The sequence below is a fragment of the Corvus kubaryi genome, unplaced genomic scaffold (assembly GCF_017639235.1).
Source record: "Corvus kubaryi isolate FWS band 111438036 unplaced genomic scaffold, C.kubaryi_AGA036_p1.0 37391, whole genome shotgun sequence".
Classification (NCBI taxonomy): Eukaryota; Metazoa; Chordata; class Aves; order Passeriformes; family Corvidae; genus Corvus; species Corvus kubaryi.
In genome coordinates this window covers 8,805,148-8,823,897 of record NW_024581130.1, presented here as the reverse complement: position 1 = coordinate 8,823,897, position 18,750 = coordinate 8,805,148, and the positions used below count along the sequence as shown (strand labels likewise).

The 18,750-nt window shown below is 40.6% G+C and overlaps 1 long non-coding RNA gene across 1 annotated transcript in view; it reads left to right on the top strand.

The window, feature by feature from the left end:
* The window catches only part of LOC121669339, a 72,433-nt gene continuing 53,683 nt past the window's right edge, over positions 1-18,750 (top strand). The window contains exon 1 of the long non-coding RNA XR_006017727.1: positions 1-426. This is a non-coding gene — a long non-coding RNA (uncharacterized LOC121669339). The remainder of the gene's footprint in view (positions 427-18,750) is intronic.

Sequence of the window (18,750 nt, the reverse complement as noted above, 5' to 3'; positions counted from 1 at the left end):
TTCCCTGTTTCACAGCCTTTGCAATGTGCAGCTGGTTTTCATATTTGTCAGGAGTCTAACACAAAATAATTTTGCTCTCTTTGTGCATTAGGATTCTATGAGCTCATTCTTTAGATAACTGCTTCACCACTTTGTGTTTTGGCCCCTGCACGTATCTAGGTGATAAAACCTCTTTTGCATAAGTTTCAAAGTCTCCTGATTGCTCTGAGAAGCAACCCACCTTTTGAAACCTCTGGAATGTATGAAACAGGAAAGAAGAAATCTGTGACAAGTTATAACAGCCAAGGTTAATTTTGAAGCTGTGTGTGTGTTTACTGCCTCTTAGGGGAGTATCTCGCTGTTTTGCATGCTGCTTACTTGTTTCTGGAGCTGAAGAAACACTGCTTAAAAGGATTAATTTGGCAGGCACTCCTGAGACTTTAGAAGGTAAACAACTGTTTCTTTTTTGTCAATATGGCAATTAAGGTCTGGGAGATTAAAGAAAAGAAAGTAAATGCAGTTTTGGCTTCTTCTGTAGACTGATGGCTTAGTGATCCTTTGAATATTTAATGAGATGCTTTGATGGTTCTGGAGTAGCAAAATCCAGATCAGATGTGAAAAATGGAAGAATAGTGAACTGCAAAGTGTGAGTGCCCCGAGTTAGGTGTGTGCGGTTTCTTATGCTCAAGATTGATGTCCAGACTGTTTTGGTAAATGACATCTTCAAAAGCAAGGGATGTGCTGAAGGTGTCCAGATGCCTGGAGATTTCTACATTTGGCCTCTTTTTATACCATCTTTACTGAAACTTCTGTCTAGTTCCTGCTAAAGCAAGCCATCTTCCCCACGAAGCCGGCAAAATTGTTAAAAATTTTGCCATGACTAGAACTGTGATTTTCAGAGTCAATGAAGGAGTCAGAAGTGATGTTAACTGTGATCTTTTAGCACCCTTTAAAGCTGATAGGACTGTTTCATTCTTAGATGCTTTGTCTACTTCAAATGACACAAAGTAGCCACAAAATAGGCTTTAACATCCTTTGTGGGTTTTTCCTGTAGTCTCCCATTTTGGGTAGAGCACTTATTACCTCTCCTTAAGGAGATGGCTCTCATGTCTTTTCAAATATATCTTCAGGGAATTAATTAAATTGTCTTTCTTAAAGTGGGTGGGCATTTAGAAGAGCTTTAATTTGAAATCAGAAATTAAAACGGTCTGAAGTTAATTCAGAGTGCTTTTTATATGACAATATAGCTGGAGAAGCTGTCAGAGTGTTACCTGTGTGTAGTGGGAGGACAGCTCTAATTTTAATAATTTTCTTCCCCATTTTTCCCCCTGCCCCAGTGCTGTTCCTTCTGTTTTCAATCCCAAATCTGATGCTTTTTTTGGAGTGGGAAAGAGATGAACCTTTGAAGAAGCAGAGCAACAGAAATCCAGGTTTTGAACAAGACCCTAATATATCCCTTAGGAAGCTCTTCGTGCCTTTATTTTGGCACACTAATGCTTTTAAAGTGGCAGCGCTGGCTTCAGGCCCTCTGGATCTTCTTCGTGACAAATTCAGGGAGAAATAAATGTGATTGCTTTTCTGGCTAAGTGAAGAAGTTTATTCATTCTTAATTGCCTCCCTTGACCTCTTCTGCTTCATCAAATTGGAGAGCAACGTAAAGACAGCCACACTTCACTTCACTTCCCAAAGAACTTGGTTGTTTTCCAGAAGGAAATGAGAGGGTCTCCAGTTGTAGCTAATTTGGTGAGACACAGGCTGGAAGAGCAGACAGGGAAGTGGATGAAGTGTGGCTGTATCATCCAAAGGGTGGAGATCAGTCACCTGAGGTTGAAATTGTTGCTGGGTATGCGTTGTCTCCCTAAAAGATCAGTACTGATGCCAACACTGTAAATATCTTTATTTGCAAGCTGGGTGATGAGACACAGTTCACTCAGCAAATACCTGTACAATAGTAAGTTGTTCTGTGTCCTTTTGCTCTCTAAAACACACTGGGGCACTGTTTAAACTGGTCTCTTAAATTTTATTGGATTTGTTGTTGTGTTCGGTATTTCTCTTACATAATGAAAGTGCTTTTGAAACAGCAAATCTCAAAGTAGGAATGAAATGGCCACCCACCATCTTCCTTATGCTCATCCATAGGTTTGGGGTTTAAAAAAAAAATTATTTTATTTTAAAATGAAAGATTTGAAGCCAAGCATACAGCCATAATCTCACTGCTGGCTACATAAAAATGTCATTGTCCTGGATGAATGCTCTTGAGATTTTAGTGGCTGAAAGATGACTTCATAAATCCCTACTTTATTAAGATGTCTCTTGAATGTCCATGCAGTTTTGTGAACAGTAAAAGATGAGCACTTACTAAAGGGCTTACACCAGGTATGAAGCTTCTTTCTTTGACCAAAAGGCACTTGTGAAAATAGTTTGTAGTGCTTTGAAAAGAAATACGAAAGAATTCATAGTTATTGTAAAGCTTGTGTGCGTGAAATTGTTTCTTTTTTCCCTCAGCTGAATGTTCCTGGTTGAGTTATTCCCAGTTCTTTCAATTTCCTTGCTCTTCCCAGCGCATCAAGTCACGCTTTGCAATTAGCACTCGTGACCCACGTAAAAAGACAAAGTTCCCCAGCTCCCCAAGTGATCCCTGCACTTCAGCTGGGTAGGAGCAGCCATGGCAGTGCTCTGAAATAAAAATGCAGAGGAGAAGAAGACAATGACAGTGCAGCAAGGAAAAAAAAGACAAATCTACCTCTGCCAAAGCACTCAGAGTGTTTCCTCCTGCCCTCAGTGTTCATGTGCTTTGCCTTAACTACGTTTTGCACTAATGTTTCCTGCATTACCTGTTGGGGAGCTACAGCAGAGAGAGCCTTTCCCAGGGTGTGTGAAGCTCCAGAAACTCATTAGGGCAGCAGCCCCGCAAGGCAGTGCTGGGAATCAAACTGTGAAATTGCAGTTCCTGAGGGGCCCTGGGCACAGCCGTGAGCTACTGGAGCTTTCCAGGGATGGAGACACCCAGCCAGCACAACAAATGATGCTGAATCCCCGCAGCTGCCCTGTATTTATTCTGTAATTTATGCTCCAGGGGGTGGAATCACAGAAGAAAATTCCTTAAGGAAGTTTTTTGGCCAAGTTCAGAGAGTGACAACTTTTATTTCTGTGAGCAGAGGAGTAGAAAGGATTTTTTTCCTGTTTGGTTGTTTGTTTTTTTTCCTATGATTCTCTTGTCCCTGCTTTCCTTCCCCTAAATCTTGGAGGAGTTTTTCAGACCAGTGAGGAAAGTAGTTTAAGCACATTGAAGTGGAGGAAATTGTTACTTGACTACAATACATACAGGAACAGATTCTGAAAATAAATATACAGAGTTGAGGGGCTTCCACTCCTACAGATTGCATGGGAAGCCAGGCAGGGTCATATGAAAGATTGCAGGTATGCGAAGCTGAATCATGAGCAGAATGTGCAGTGCACGCATTTCAAATGAATTTATAAACTAATATTCAAAATGTGGGGAAAATGTACAAATGGTTCAGAAAATGCTAACTTCCCTTTCATCCCACTGGGACTTTACCTTAATTATGGGTGGATCTGGCAGTTTCAGTGTTGCTGTTGAGGAAAGCACAAAGTTACTGGAGAGTTTTCATATTTTTGGGTCCATCTCCTAGCAATAAAATGGCCCAAATTACAAAAATATTCTATCAGGAGGCTTAAAGCAGCATCCCAGGAAAAATACTGAAGAATTGACATATCATGTAACAATATTTATGGAATATCGATGTTTGAGTGACTGACTTTGAGTAGTCATGTATTTTTTTCATTGATTTGGGTATGTGACCCCAATTGTGTCTTTCATATAGGCACGTGTCAAAAAATTTTTCCTTTTGTAATTAATTTCACTACTCTAGGAAATATCAAATTCTATACAGTTATTTTCTAGCACATCTGACACTGCATTTGGAACTGTGGGCCTGAAGCAAGAAAAAACAGGGAGACTTTGATTGAATAATTCCTTCCAGGTTGTAACAGGAATCGCAAACCATTTGTCCAAACACATTTTTAAAATATAGGTAGGAGGGGAGTCATGGTTAGGGTATCAATCTAATTTCTGTGTGTGTGTAATTGTGAATTTTTTGGACAAAGTATTAATTGAATAATTGTTATTCACTATAGATGAAACAAAAAGATAATTCAAAGCATTCTCATTGTAAACATTGCCATAAAACTATTTTCAGGGGAGGAAGAGGAAGCAAAGCTGCTGAGGATATAAAAGGAAGCTGTCTGTCTCTGGAGGCCTGTTGGATGACAAAGGCATTACAAGATTCAAGCAGTGCAATTAAGACAGTTACAAAAATCAAAATAAAAAACCGACTTTTAATTGTAAATGTAGTTAACTACTGGAACTAACCAATTCTAAAGATGAGGCAGAGCTGCTGTCATTTATTGTCTTTATTCATCTTATGCAGAGAGTAAGATTAAAGATTGTAATGACCTCTTCTGCTCTTGCAGTCTGTAAGTCCTGGCTTAATAACTTCGGGACACACTGTGAAGGTGACAGGAGATACCTGGCAGGCTGTGGTCAAAGCAGGATTTGAAATGGTGAACCTTTAATAGAGGAAAAGCCTTTAAATGGAAGGCACATTAAAGCGTTTGTGGCGAAAAGTAAAACTGCAGAGCGTTTTAATTTAGTTTAAATGTTGCTGCCTCCGTGTATTAGAATTTATCTTGCAGATAGTTTTCACATGGAAATTGCAGTTATTACTTTCAGTACCACGGGATGCCATTGAATGTACTCTATGTCTCACTGGTAATTGGTAGGCAGTATTTAGGATCTGTTGCTAGTGAGTTATTTACGGGCTTTTGTGCCAAAACTGAGTTTGTAGGAATAGCGTGGCGCCGGCTGGCTGGGGAAGAGGCTGTTTTGTGAATAAACCTGTAAGATGAGGGTATATTTCTGCTGGTGTGTTTTTTCTCAGCTGGAAATGAAGCAGCTTGAAGGATTAATTAGGATTGAAGAAGATAAGGGGCTGTCTGCAGGAAGCACATAACAGGGTGCCTTTTGGACACCAGGTGCTTTTGAAGTTCTTGATCAGAAGTAGATTTAAGCCCGTAATTGCTCAGCTTTTGAGGAGTTTCTAGGCTTGAGATTTGCTGCATTTGGAGTCTTGTGGAAGAGAGATACTTTCCCTCAGTTATTACCACAGTCAGGCTCTGTGTTTAGCCCTGTTTGCCAGAGGTCTTCACCTTTTTGAATACGAGTACTGAAAAGTTGGGTTGCCTATGGTGCGTCATATAATTTTGCTCTTTATAGCACTGATGGCAGCTAAGAGAGCAGAAATAGTGAGGTATAATTAAAGCTTTGCTTTGTAATTGCAGTCTGATTCATGTGAAATGTCTCTGTCACCCCAAGAAAGGCGTCTCTCACCAGGCTTGAGAAATCCTCCAGAGTTCTGATGAGTTTGTGTGAGCACTTGGGTGAACGGCTCACCTCAGCAGAAGGAATCACACACTCCAGCAGGGTTTTTTTAGTCTTTGACATCAGTTTTGCCTGCCATAAAACCAAGTTTAAATTGTAGGGTCCCAGATACCTCTGTTTCTGACTGTGATGAAGACTGGCTGCATGGCAGGCACAGGCCAGTTCCCAAAGAAAGGAGCAGAATAACAACCCAAGTGTGAAGATGGCCATTGCTCTTGGAAATGCAACCTCTTCATTCTGTGTTGTCAGGGTTTTTTCCCTTTTAAGGGTTTGGTTTTTCTAGCTATTTAACACAGGGAGGATGTCATGTTTAATACCAAGTTTAATTATTTGAAGATAGTTGATATTAAATGGGATTTCCGGTCTCACAGAGTGGCACAGAATGGAATTTACCCTTAAAAATACAGCAATTGCAATATAGAGTCCAGTCAGGTGCTTTCCAGGCTGCTTTTTGGAGCTGCCAAAAACCTTTTCAGCTCCCTTACCCCACTGCTGTGGCCTGGGAGAAAAGTAGGGCTTTTTCACTCCACTTTTGGGAATATGCAGGCGCTGTAGTGCAGAAAGTGCTTTAACCTTGTAAATCCGTGTGCCACAAGGTTGGGTCTTGCCTGTTTAATGTCCAGCACAAGGTTCTTATTTGGAAAGGAGAATGTGTTAAAAGTCACCTGAGCTGTGGGTTCCATCCATAACAAGGACAGGGCAGTGGAGAGCTTCCTCTGGCAGTGCAGAACTCCTGAAGGTGAACATCCCAAATAAAATGAAGAGGCCTTCATGCCTAAAGGGACTGAGGAAAACACACGAGTTGCCTGACAGTCCTAAATGTGATGAAAACCGTCCACTGCAGGGGATATTACTGTAAATCTTTGTCTGCCTGGCAGATTTACATCTACTTGCTTCCATAAAATCCACTGTTAATGGCACAACACCTATTAAGCTGAGGTGTGTCTAGGTATACTATATCACTGTATTTTACTGGAGAGTTTGCATTATTCCCAGTGTTTCAGTGCTTATATTAGGAGGTTATTCAGACTGAAAATATAATAACTTTTTCCTGCTTCTCAAGGACAAGATTTTATTTCTGGGCCACCATTCAGGAATGACAGGCAAAATATTGGAAATAATAAGGCTGAAAAATACTGTGCTCCAGAATGTATGAGATTTATTGAGATGTGTGTTCGGTTACTTGAAGGAGGCATTAATAAGGTGCCAGCCAGATTCTTATGTTTTGTTAGTTGCTTTTCTGCCTTCTTTTCTGCTGTTTTGGGTGGGGTTTTTGCATGTCCCAGTAGCAGTTGCAGAATTGAGAAGGGTTATATACAGAGAACATGATGGATATTTGCATCAAATTAATTCTAGCAGTGAAGGCCTTGGAGGAACAAAAACCTCTGCCTCAACACAAAAACTAGAGGTGAAATAATTGAAAGTAACCCGGTAGAAGTTCCCTTCCTTTCTCTCAGTTTTGGGGTGTTTTAGGGCATCCACACTGTGAAGAGAAGCTGTGGCATCAGTTACCTATGGAATTTACAATTAAACTGACCTAGCTTTTGCCTGAAATTAGTGGAGGAAGAAGCAGAATTGAAGGGATAACATTGCAAGGAATAAAGTCAATGTCCTGGAGGCTGCTTCCCTGGTACTTCCATGAGGAATATCAGTGCTCCTGAAGGAGTGATGTGCCATTCTCTCCCTTCAGAAGTTTCTAAACACTGTGTGATGTAGAAGGGGTTTGGAGAAGTTTTTTGTTTCTTCAGTAGCAGACTTGTAAAGCAGAATTTCTTCCTGAGACTGCCAATATGCTCCTAGATTTTCTTGTGGTCCTAATCCCTCATCCTGTGCCATACAGCCAGAAAGCTGCATTACACAAAAATGGCTAAAAGACTCTCTAGTCTTTGAAGGGATAAAATATGCTATGACATCTGCCCATCGGCTGCCAGCCAACAAAACACAAGTTTTGTGGTTTGGGGTTTTTTTTTTTTTCATTTTTGCAAGCACAGTTCAGTTATCCTTCCAGCAGAATCTGGAAAGAAACCCCATAAGAAAATGAGGATGTTGGAGAGCAGCAACAGTAACTTGAAGCAAAAAGAATTTCATGTTTAAAGAGCATGACAGCCCTTTCCCAATATATTTCTCCAATATAAGAAGCAAATGTGATGTTTTCTTTTTGCAAAAACTGAAGCACAGAGACAACCTCTACAATAAAGTTTCACCTCTTGATTGGAAAGGAAAGCTCAGTGAGCACAAAAAGTCTGTGTTCTGCACCAAGAGAGGCTTAAAGGTCAAGATGAATGCGGTAACAACTGAGGTATTCTCACCTCGGCATGACCTGGCTGCTGCACCATTTAAGATAAAAATCACATCCCATGGCGTTGTACAGTAGCAGGGTGGTCTCCTGCTGGGAGCTACTGGCAAAGGCCGTGCAGAAGAATCGACACTAAAATGTCACAGCAGGGGAGAGATTTACCAAATCTGGCTCTGAATTGCTCTCCTGCCAAAAATGCATAAATCTGTAGTTCTGGGAGCATGTGGAGAGAGGGAGCACTTTCCACAGTGCCAGAGAATGGAAATGTGTGGTGTGAAATGAGCTAACAGGGATGTCCCAGACACTGGAGAGATTTCTGTTCTTCCCCTGGGGAATTTAATCATTTTTCAAAATTGCAAGTTTAATTTGTAGGCACGACCTTGGGAAAGATTATTTGCTTTGCTCTTCTATGAAAGCAAATCTAGATACTAGGTGGGGGATGTTTTAGGGTTTCTTACTTTAAAAACCTGTCATTTATGGATTCCTCAGTTCTGTGAGCTGTTTCAAAGCCATTCATAAAAGGGGTATAGCAAATCAAGCAGGTTTTGTTTTCTTTTTTAAGAGAAATGATAAATCCCCTACTCTGATTCCATACCTCCACTGGCAAACTTTTTGGAAGTTTGAAAAATCAAAAAGCCATGGTCACTGCTGGCATTACCTCTGTTTCAGCTGGTTTTAGAAGGGCTGTAGTGCACAGTAAATGTCAAGAAATTCACCCATCCTAGTCCACGTGAAATTGCAGCATTTGTGGGCCCTACTTATGTGAGGGACCTGAGATCCAAAGAGCTGGTAGGGGAGGCTTGTACAATTGCACTAATCATGCAGCATTGAAGGGGGAGTCACCGATTTACTTGTTTTCCACCAGACTTCTCTTTTTTCTGTGCCATTAGAGTGAAATGGGAGATGCCTATAGATATGCCTTCACAAGTAACAATGCTTAGCTTCTTTGCTGGCTTCCATGTGCTCCACAGCCATGCTGTCCTTATTTTGCTGTGATTCCATTGATAATTATTGTGCTGAATTTTACAAGGAGGGAGATTGAAGGATGGGAGGGAAACGATGTCCTCAGAATAGCTAAAGGGACAGTGGCAAAGTGGTGTTTAGTCACTATCTCCTCAGTTATCTGCTAATTCACACCTCCCCTTTGCTCTCCATGCTCCCTTTGCCATTTTTGTACAAGCTGCCTGTTCTTCATGGTAGTTAAATAGGTAGGTAAATAAAGCAAATTATTTGCATAGCAATGCACATTTCTCCTGGTATCTGCTCCCCTTCTGCTTGCACAAGGAGAGCAAAAGGCTGATTCTGTTCTGACCTTTCAGTAAATTAACTCAGCTCACCTCTGTATGTTTGCCTTCCCTGCCACACATACCTGGTTACCTTTTCAATTACCTTCTTTGCTATTCACATTATTTTTCCTTAAAGTATGTGGTTCCTCAGAACCCTCTGTTGAGCCCGCGCTACTTTGTGAAGAGAGATCCTTCTGAAGACAGGCTAGCTCTGAGAAAAACATGTCCCAGCAGCTGTAGAGCTGGGCTTACCTATTTGAACATGAAATATTTGAAATGTTTTCAGTCTGAGCTGCACCATCCTTGGGGAAATGGTAAAAATGCCTTTACTAGCAATTAACTGGGAAACAGGTGTCTGTAACTTCACTGCCAGGACTTATCTTCCTTCATGAAAGGAAGAGGAGAAACAAAGAGAGGGAAGATGAAATATGTGTAAAGGAAAAAAGGAAAGAGAGGAAATCCTTTTTGTGAGGTATGCTGTGTTTAATCTCTTTGTGCTGCACCGCTGCCATCAAGAAGTTCATATTTTGAAAGAAGAAAACACTGCCTCTGTAAAGTAGAAAAGATTTTTCGGTTTTGTTTGTATTTATAGTCCTGTGAGGAATACTTTAGGTCAGATTCTTTTTCCCATTGTACTTTTGATTTGTGAGATTTGCCTGATTTCTTTTTAGTACGAAGGAAAAGTTTGTGGTAATTAAAAGGCAAATACTACTTGTCCTTTCAGGAAGAATTGCCAGTACCAGTAGGAGGTATTTCTGGTGGATGGAGCTGTCAAAGGACTCAGCAAATCTGGGATTTAGTGCTTATTCTGCAACAGATTTCTCTGTGACCTTGAACAGGGCATTCCATTTCTGTGTGCTTCAGATCTGCACTTGTCACACAGGGATAATGGTGTTTGCCTCTCCACAAGGTTGCTGTGAGGATAAATGCAATTAAATAATGCAGGATGCCTGGGTGCTGCTGAAGTGATGCCACCAAAGACACCGAACGGAATTAAACTCAGGGTTAATTCTTCTCACAGTTACATATGTTCGAATTGATAGTTGCCTTGCTGAATTTGTTAAGATTAATAGTGCATGGCAGAAAATCAACACTTCCCAAACTGGCTTGCCCCAGAACTCAGGTGGAGGCAAACAGCCTTGTCTGTCCCTCCTCTGTTTAACCACAGATGTGATGCTGCTCTTGTTCCCTCAGGAGCTGGGGTGGATTTGCACTGTACAGAGGAGGAAAATGGGCAGAATAAGCTGCAGGGTTCTTAAGCCGTCTCTTTTTTTCCTCTTTTGTCCTCCTGCCCCAAGGCCATGGCTCCCAGGAAGCCACAATTTGTCACAGTTTTGTGGCACTGGACCATTGCTGCCTGACAGGATTTTGATATTGATAGACCAGTTTACTGCTATTGAGGAAAAGCATTCTGTAGTGGCACAAAGCATTTATTCCCACTATGGAATGGTTATTTGCATAACATGGAAAATTATGAGATTTATTTGCAGAGCTGGAATCCCTCAGATATACTCTAAATATAATTACAAGAACATATAAATATATTTATACCACGCTTTCAGGATCTTGGCACCACAAATCTTATTTCCTTGACTGTGAAAATAAATGCTTTAGAAGAGAAATAAATCATTAATTTCTGCTCTTGACTCAAGAGTTAAACACATAGGATATTGGCCTGAAAAACAATTGATCCACTGTCCCTTGGCACACTGTGATGCAGTGGGACATCTCAAATGACATTTCATGGAAATATCTGATTTTGCAGAAATCAGTCTTTGCAGAAGGGTGGAAATAATACTTTCATGAGAGTTTGGGATTATAGTTAAAAAGATACTGCTTAAGCAATATTTTTGTGTTTTCAATTGATTCCTTTGGTTAATAGGTGGGACATGGGTTTTCCCCACTGAGGCTCAAAAATTGTAGAACTCTGTTAAAAGGTGTGGGGGTTTTTTGTTTGGCTTGGTTTTTTCTGTTTTGTATTTTAAATTGTCCAGACAGTAAAGTGGAGGTGTGTAGAAGGTTCTGTTGTCCTTGCACAGCATTGATTTTGTCCAACCACAACCTAAGGTTGTCTAATTAGTTCTGATAAAATAAAAGTGAATATGACACCAGTGTTAACACTGAATTGATTCATATTTGGGGACAGGCTTTAGTGTCTTTGATAGAGCTGGGACTCACCTTGGTCATAGTAGTCTATACTCTTTATGTATATTTTCCTGCAACATGAAACCTGATTTATCTGTGGAGGTTTTGTTTGCAACATGGGATTTTCTTTCCAAAGTTGCTGTGAATTCCCAGGTGTGGCTCTGATCTTGCTTGGGGTCTGTCACCACCCAGAATGAACATGCAGTGTGTTGGCAGGTTTATGCATTTTAAGTTTCCCCAAACCAACTAATCTGACTCTTTGTTATTTTATCAACTGAAGTCATAGAACTCTCACAGAAAGCTTTGAGCCCAGGAGCTGTGACTAAATTAGGTGATCTTTAAAGAGGAAAAAAAACAAAAAAAACCAACCAAAAAAGCTCCACAACAAAAGAGATCGGAACTTAAAACGTAAAAAAAACCCCTGTTATTGATTCAAGGATTTTCAAAGAAGGAGAAGCTGCTTTAAACAGTAATTTGTTGGGATTGATTGGGCTTGCAGCTTGAGATTTGAGTCTTCTTTCTCATCTACATTTATCTGGTTTGAACTCAAAGCCTTGGACATTGCTCATCCTTTTGTCCTTTAGACTGAAGAGGACCCTGTTGTGAGATTAGGTAGCATTAACACAAAAGTTGCCATGATCATCTCTGCTTCCAACTTCCTCTTTGAAAAGCAAAATACATTCAATTAACCTATCCCCATCTTCTTAATAAATGTTCCTTTTTGTGGCTCTCTGAACCTCTTTCAATTGTTCCTCAATCTCCTGGAAGGCTTGATGCCAGCTGCCCAGTATCTACAATTATATAGGAAGGAAACAGAGCAGCAAGTATGGAATGAAAATATCAGTAGCAGTTTAGTGCAGGTAACTCTAAGAGGTCAGTTTAGTTGTAGGTAGGCTGAGCAGTGTATCTGGGTGAAGTGAGAACTGCTCTGTCTGTTCCCAGTAAGTTTTGCGGCACTTAGGAAGTGTTTGATGGCAATAATTCAGCTGTTAAATCCATATTAAATGGATATTACAACCTAGCAACAGGATGGATACAAGAGCAGATGCTTGTTCAATTTTCAGCAGTATGATTGCTCATTGCCCAGCTCGAGTTTTACATCTACTTAGATGCAACAACAGAAAATTAATTGCTGAATATCACTGTTTCTTACTGGTGTAAGGCCACTATATTATTACTATTAGTAGTAGTAATAGTAGTAGTATCCTGTTCAGCAAAATTTTGCAATCCATTTCTTGTTTTCAAAGGATCATTTGATTAAAGCAGCTGCTTAAATCTCACTGATTTCAGAAATTCTAGTGGAATGCCAACATTTGGTCAATGTTCTTCTCAACAGGAACGCTTCCAGAAATCAGCTTTCAGTGTACATTTGTATTTTTTGTGCATACCACAGCCCCAATTACCCACTGATGTAAATGAGGGAAAATTGTTAGGTTAGGCCCACTTACACCAGCAGGAAATCTGGTCTGGGATTTGCTGTGATGAGCAAAAATATGTGTACATGCTGGAGTTAATTTTACAAAGCTGGCCCAGCATTGCTGCCCAGGGGTAGGAAAGCATAAATACCACAACAGGGGTAGGGATGCAATGTTATTTGACCACGCTTGCTCTTCCAAAAAAATCCCCCAGAGGAAAGAGCATAAATTGAACAAATCTATGTCTTTTTTTATCGTGTACTTATTTTAGCAGGCAGAATAATCACATAGCTAATTTTGAGGTTTGCATGTCAGGCAGCAAACACCACTGCTCAATACCTTTAGTCAACAGATAAAACTGTTTGCTTCTAATTTTCTTCACATATTTCCAAGATGTTGTGCAAATAATGAGGATGTTCTGTGATTATTTCACAGCACAAAAACACACCCGAATTTACCAGAATAAGTATTTGGGAAATACTGTTTGGCTGTCTCTGAAAATCCATGTTATTACTTGAACAAAAATGTAGTTTTTAGAAAATTTATACTATGTCATAAGAGGGGCATTTAGATGTTGTGGTTTTTTTTTTTTTTTTTTGGTTTTTTTTTTTTTTGGTTTTTTTTGGTTTTGGTTTTTGTTTTTGTTTTTTTTTTTTGCACAATTAGAATTAAATAAACTGTATAATTTTCCAGTTATGCAGCTTTGGCTGGAATATTCTTTCTTTTTTGTTTGGTTTTATTTTGAGTTGATTCCTTCAAAAGACATGCCAGCAAGCAGGGATTTTCTTTCTGGCTCATCTGCTGGTAAGCACATTGAACTATTTCCAGAATAAAGAACCTGGATAAACAGTAGCTCCACCATGGCCAGGTGACTGTAATATCAGCTGCAAATACTCCAAAGCAAGAATTTTGCTGGATGCCTGTTTAGGAAATCCATGTGGCCACATTGCACCGGATTTTGGCCAGTTTCCTAGAAATTTGTGGTGTATCCATTTCAAACCTCAGCCATGGCCGAGTACTCCTGGTGCACGTACAGAAGAGAAATGCTCCTGCCTGCAGTAGCATTTAATTTTTTACTGATACACTGTAAAGCTTTATGGAGCAGAGCTGTAATACAGCACTGAGGTGCTCAGCCCGTCGTGCTGCTGCCATCATTCAGCTGGGGGCCCTGCGTGGGCGTGATCCAGTGGGTAATGGGCTGTGCCACTTCAGCTCCCCTCCTGGACTTTATTGTTCTCCCCACCTTGCTGACAGCTGCTTCGTGGTGTGCAGAGCTTTGGGGAAGCCAGGGTAGGAAACAAACTCTCCAGTCTTCCCCTCATCACATGGATCAGTGTTCTGGTGGGTAGAGGAGGTCTTCACCCACCCTCCTTCACCCTCCCTGCTTGGTGAAGTTCCAATTCGCAGATTCAGAGCAGGTTCAGCCTCCCAGAGCAGAGGTGTGAGAAAGCCCATCTTCTTCTTTTGATTAATGCTAATAGGATTTGTGACCATAAAGCACCACACAGGGAGCTGAGAGTCTGTGCCAGCACGATTTTTTTTATTCTTTCTTCTGTTGCTTTATGCATTACCTTTCATAAGCAGACAACAGAATTCATTCTGCACAGTTGAAAGAATCAACACCAGCAGGGGGCAAGAAGGTATCTGCATCAAATTAAAGTCATTTACTGACACATGTAACCATCTCTCTGTGCCAGGAAATGTGTTAATGATGCAGAGTCTGTCAGCTTTGGGCCATCAGCTGAAATCAGACCCAAGCTGGCAAGGACCAACACTCTTTGCTCTCTGTTAGTCATACAGGACATGGTGTGGAAATAAATTGTCAAATCTGTCCCAGTGCCTGTTGGACTGTGAGCCTTTGTGTTAAGGGCATCAGGCTGGTTTTGCTTCCTGCATGTGCTCTCTTAACTGAGCTGAAAAGCTTAGAGCCTGATCCCAAACCCAATGAGATCTCTTGAAGGATGATTTCTTTCAGTGGACTTTGCATGCATCTCTTGCCACTGCTTTAATCTGAATGACCCTTTAGCTTGTATCTAGAGGGTGGCTTAGTCCTGATATCAGAGTGCTGATGCTGGGATAACCATTCATATTTAAAAAAAAACCACAGAAGCAACTGATGTGGAGATTATACCGTCCTCAAATCCCTGCTCTAGATAATAAGTATAAAACTTTTGTCCAGTGCTCTGGGGTTTTCTTGATTTTTGGGTTTTTTTCATTACTAACAACATGCCCTTGAAACAAAATATAATTCAAGAATATTCAAAAAGTTGAATCTGCGGTAGGATACATTCCATTAAAAATGATTTCTAATTTTTGGCTGGAAAACTAGGAATTTCCAACCAATTTTTAGACATTTCAAAAGTTCCTGCCTACCTGGAACTATCCTTAAATTGTCTTTACATGCAGGAAAGTAAATTGAAGCTAAAAAATATCCCAGAGCCTTGTCATTTCAAAGCCTGGTCTTCCATGTCGGTCGTGATGTGCTGCCATTATTCAAGAGGCAGATTAGGCAATCATCTTAATAAAATGTGAATAAGATGAATGCAGAAATATCAGGTGCTGCTGGGGCATACTTCACTAAGCAAAGTATTTGCAGTTACTGTTAAGTAGGATGTAAGTCAATAGAGTACCTGAACAGAAGGTGCTGTATATTGTTGTTCCTAGAAAATTTGGAGTAATTGCCTTTATTATTAAAATGGATGGCTTCTTCTATATCTGAGTGCTCCCTTCTCCTCTGCCTTTCTCCCTCCCTGTAGTAAATGCCATCTAATTTATAGTGGTATACAAAATTACTTGGCCATCCAGGATATATTTACTGTGAGGAGGTGTAAGTGGTAGTAAAGGAGGAAGAAATTTGCTCTGTGGGTTTTTGTTGGGCTTTGCTTTTAAAATTTTTTTTAACATGGGCTTCTTTTTAGATGTAGTCCATAACTGAGTGGGAGGGGTTGAGTGAATCTGTAAGATTTCCATTTTACTCCTCTTTGGGAGGTAAGTATGTTAAATAACTCTTCCAGGCCAAATGTATTGTTCCCTTACAACTGTTGGTGACTACTGTGGTGATGTGATGTAGTCATAAATCCAGCAGCTGCCATCCTCAGAGGGACTGTGATTCCTGGCTTATGGCCTAAAACCTGGGAATCTTCTACCTCAAGGAGGTAAATGTCTACAATCTCATGTTTCCTTGTGTTCTGGTGGGATTTTGAAGCATAATATGGTGTCTCACAGGTGCACAGTACCTTCAAGTGAGGTGTTCTGTCACACTGGCTTTGCTAACCGGCATGGAGTGTAAAACAGCCCTTAAAACACCTCCAAGAGCAGTGTGTGTTTTGTGGGTGTCTGGCAGTGAGTGAAGCCCCAGTTCTCTGCACCTATCAGCCAGAGAAGGTGTCATCTGCAGCAAATCTATCCCCACAATGACAGCAGGCAGGCAGACAACTGCCTGCTTCATGTGTTTTGTTCAGATGCTGTTCTGTGAAGGCAAAGGAATTTTTTTCTCCCTATCTCTCTTTTTCGTTGAAAGTGGATGTTAAAAGGCGTGGTTGACTCTACTTTTCTGTCCATTTTCCTTAGGCAAGTTGCTTTTAACTTCAATGCAATTCCTAGAAATGCAGCCTGTCAGTGTGACTTGTTACTTGGATTTTAAAGGACAGAGACAAATCTAACCCTGGCTCACACTGACTTGAATTAACTCCTTTGTTAATCTGAGGTGTGCAAGGCTTACGAAGAAAAGGTTTTGCTTTCATTTCTTCTATCTAGGAATCTCTAGTGCCTTGACTTGCTCTTTTTTTTTTTTTTTTTAATGCCAATAAAAAATTGCATCCAAGACTTACCAAAATACTGCATGTTTGTGTTATTCTAGGTGACATTATTTGTGCTTTTCTTTCTCAGTTTCTTTGTTTGTTGGTTTGGGGGTTTTTTTTATGTCAGGTGAAGCATTACAAGGATACTAATTCTCTTCTCTGCATGATTTTAGATTTATTAAATACAAAATAAAGTTCAGATTTGCTTCATGAGCGCTAAGAAAAAATTCCTTATACTTATTTCCCCTTTGTTTTACCTTTTCCAGCACTCTTCGTACTAAAGTCTGAGCTTTGTGATTAAACAAAACACTTGTATTGAACCAACTACCTAATATTTTAAGGATTTAGAATGAGTTTCAACTGTAGTTATACCCAGTTTCACCCAAAGAGGCTTATGGTAAAATGGCTTTTATTTCTTGCCAGAAATTCAGCATTGCCCAAGGTTTTACTGTGAGACTAATGTTTGACTGGCCTAAGTAAAAATAGTGTGCTTGTTTTGGCTCCTGTGGCCTGAAAGGGGGAGCTCCCTTCCCTCTCTCCCCCTGTTCACGTTTAGGGCAGGTGGATCATCTTCTCAGCTTCAGGATTCTTCTGACAAAATTGCTGGGGGGAAAAGAGTTATTCCCTGCTTCCTGCTCTGTGTGGTTCTGAGACCAGAACAGCTTTTCAGATTTATTTCTGGATTTGCTGAGAAGTGGCTGGTCTTTCTAATGTTAAGGGTTGAGAGCCTTATTTTAGATAATAGAAATATGGAGCATAATATTCAGAGTGCACTGGGGTAGGTCAGTGAGTACAATAACACTGCTCTGTAGTCCTGTCAGGAATCAGCAGCAGATTTGTCCCTCAGCCACAGTGTCTGTCACTGATAGTGCTGCCCTCTCCTTTCCCTTGCATCCTCCCTCCCTCCTGCTCTCTGTTCACCTCACACGAAGCAGCTACAGGACTGACAATGAGAAATACATTGCCATGTGTCACCTCTGAGATCTGGTCATCAAACATGTTAAACCACTCGCACAGGATGAGCAGAGGGTTGGAATTTTCCTTGTAATTTGATTTTATTCTTCCTATTTTTTTTTGTCTGTTAAATCTCTGAAGTGCTTCCAATCTGTCTAAACTCAAGTGTGTCTCTCGGCTTGAAATACTTTATTCACGGCTTTGTGCAGCAGTGTAACTCTGTATAGCTTAGCTCCTGGAACGGGTTCAGCAGGGAGACACCAAAAGGGCTGGAGAAATTCTCCTGCTTGGCTTGTTAAGCATAGGGGAGAGATGAATTTGGGGTACATTTAGGGACAGCCTTCTCCTACCTGTATGGAGTCTGTGGAGAAGATGGAACCAGACTTCACAATGGTACATGGTGCAGAGATGAGAGGCAATGGGTTCAGCTTGAAACAAGGGGTTCAGACAGGATATAAGGAGAAAATTTTTCCCCGTGAGGACAAAGAGCAGGTGCCCAGAGCAGTTGTGCGGTCTCCAGCACTGGGATGTTCCAAGACAGAAATTTTTAAAGCTCTGAGCAACCTGATCTGACCCTATGGCTGCCCGTGGTCTCAGTGGGAGATTGGACTAGAGATAACCTATCTGAATTATCCTATAAATTACTTTTTGCTAACAGAAAATAGAAGTAGATTTATGCAGTCAGCCTTGATGAAAAGGAGGAGATCAGGAATTAATTGATGGATGTCAAATAGGAGATAAAACTTTATTGTTTAAATTGCTTTTTCTGACAATGTTTGGACAGTTCACAACTGCAACAAGCAATTACGATGATGTTGAAACAGATCAAACTTTTGTGGGATGTGACTGCTTGAAAGGCTGAGTCAAATCTTCCTTGGTCTGTGCTCCCTGCAAAGGTTCTGTGTCGCTTATGACCTTTCCCACAGTGTTTCTGCCTTCACATGCTGCACTTCTCAGTGTGCCTTTGACACTTGAGGAATGGAACTTGCTGCTTTGAACTTAATGCAGCCTCTCTGTGGAGTGCAAGTCACGAAATGTTGCAGAAGGGCAGAGTACAACAGTAGATGGCACAACAGTTTGATACTTTCACCTCTGAGGACCTTCCTCCTCAAAGATTATTATTTTTTCTTTTTAATTGCAAACAAGACTCAGTTAAAATTATATCAATCAAGAGCAGACGAGAAATATGTTAATCTCATGTAGTCCTCATTCCAGTTTCTGTAGCAGAGGTGAGGGGAAGATTGCTGGCTGAATAGTGGGGGCTTTAGACTAGGATTCAGTTTGTAGATAAAACTTTTTCAGAATGGGAAAGGCTTCAAAAGTTAAGGATGTTCTCTTTGAAACCCAGCTTTCCTCTGCTTAGCTCGTCAAGCTATAGGAGAACAGTGCTAGTAACTCAGTATTAAAATGGTAT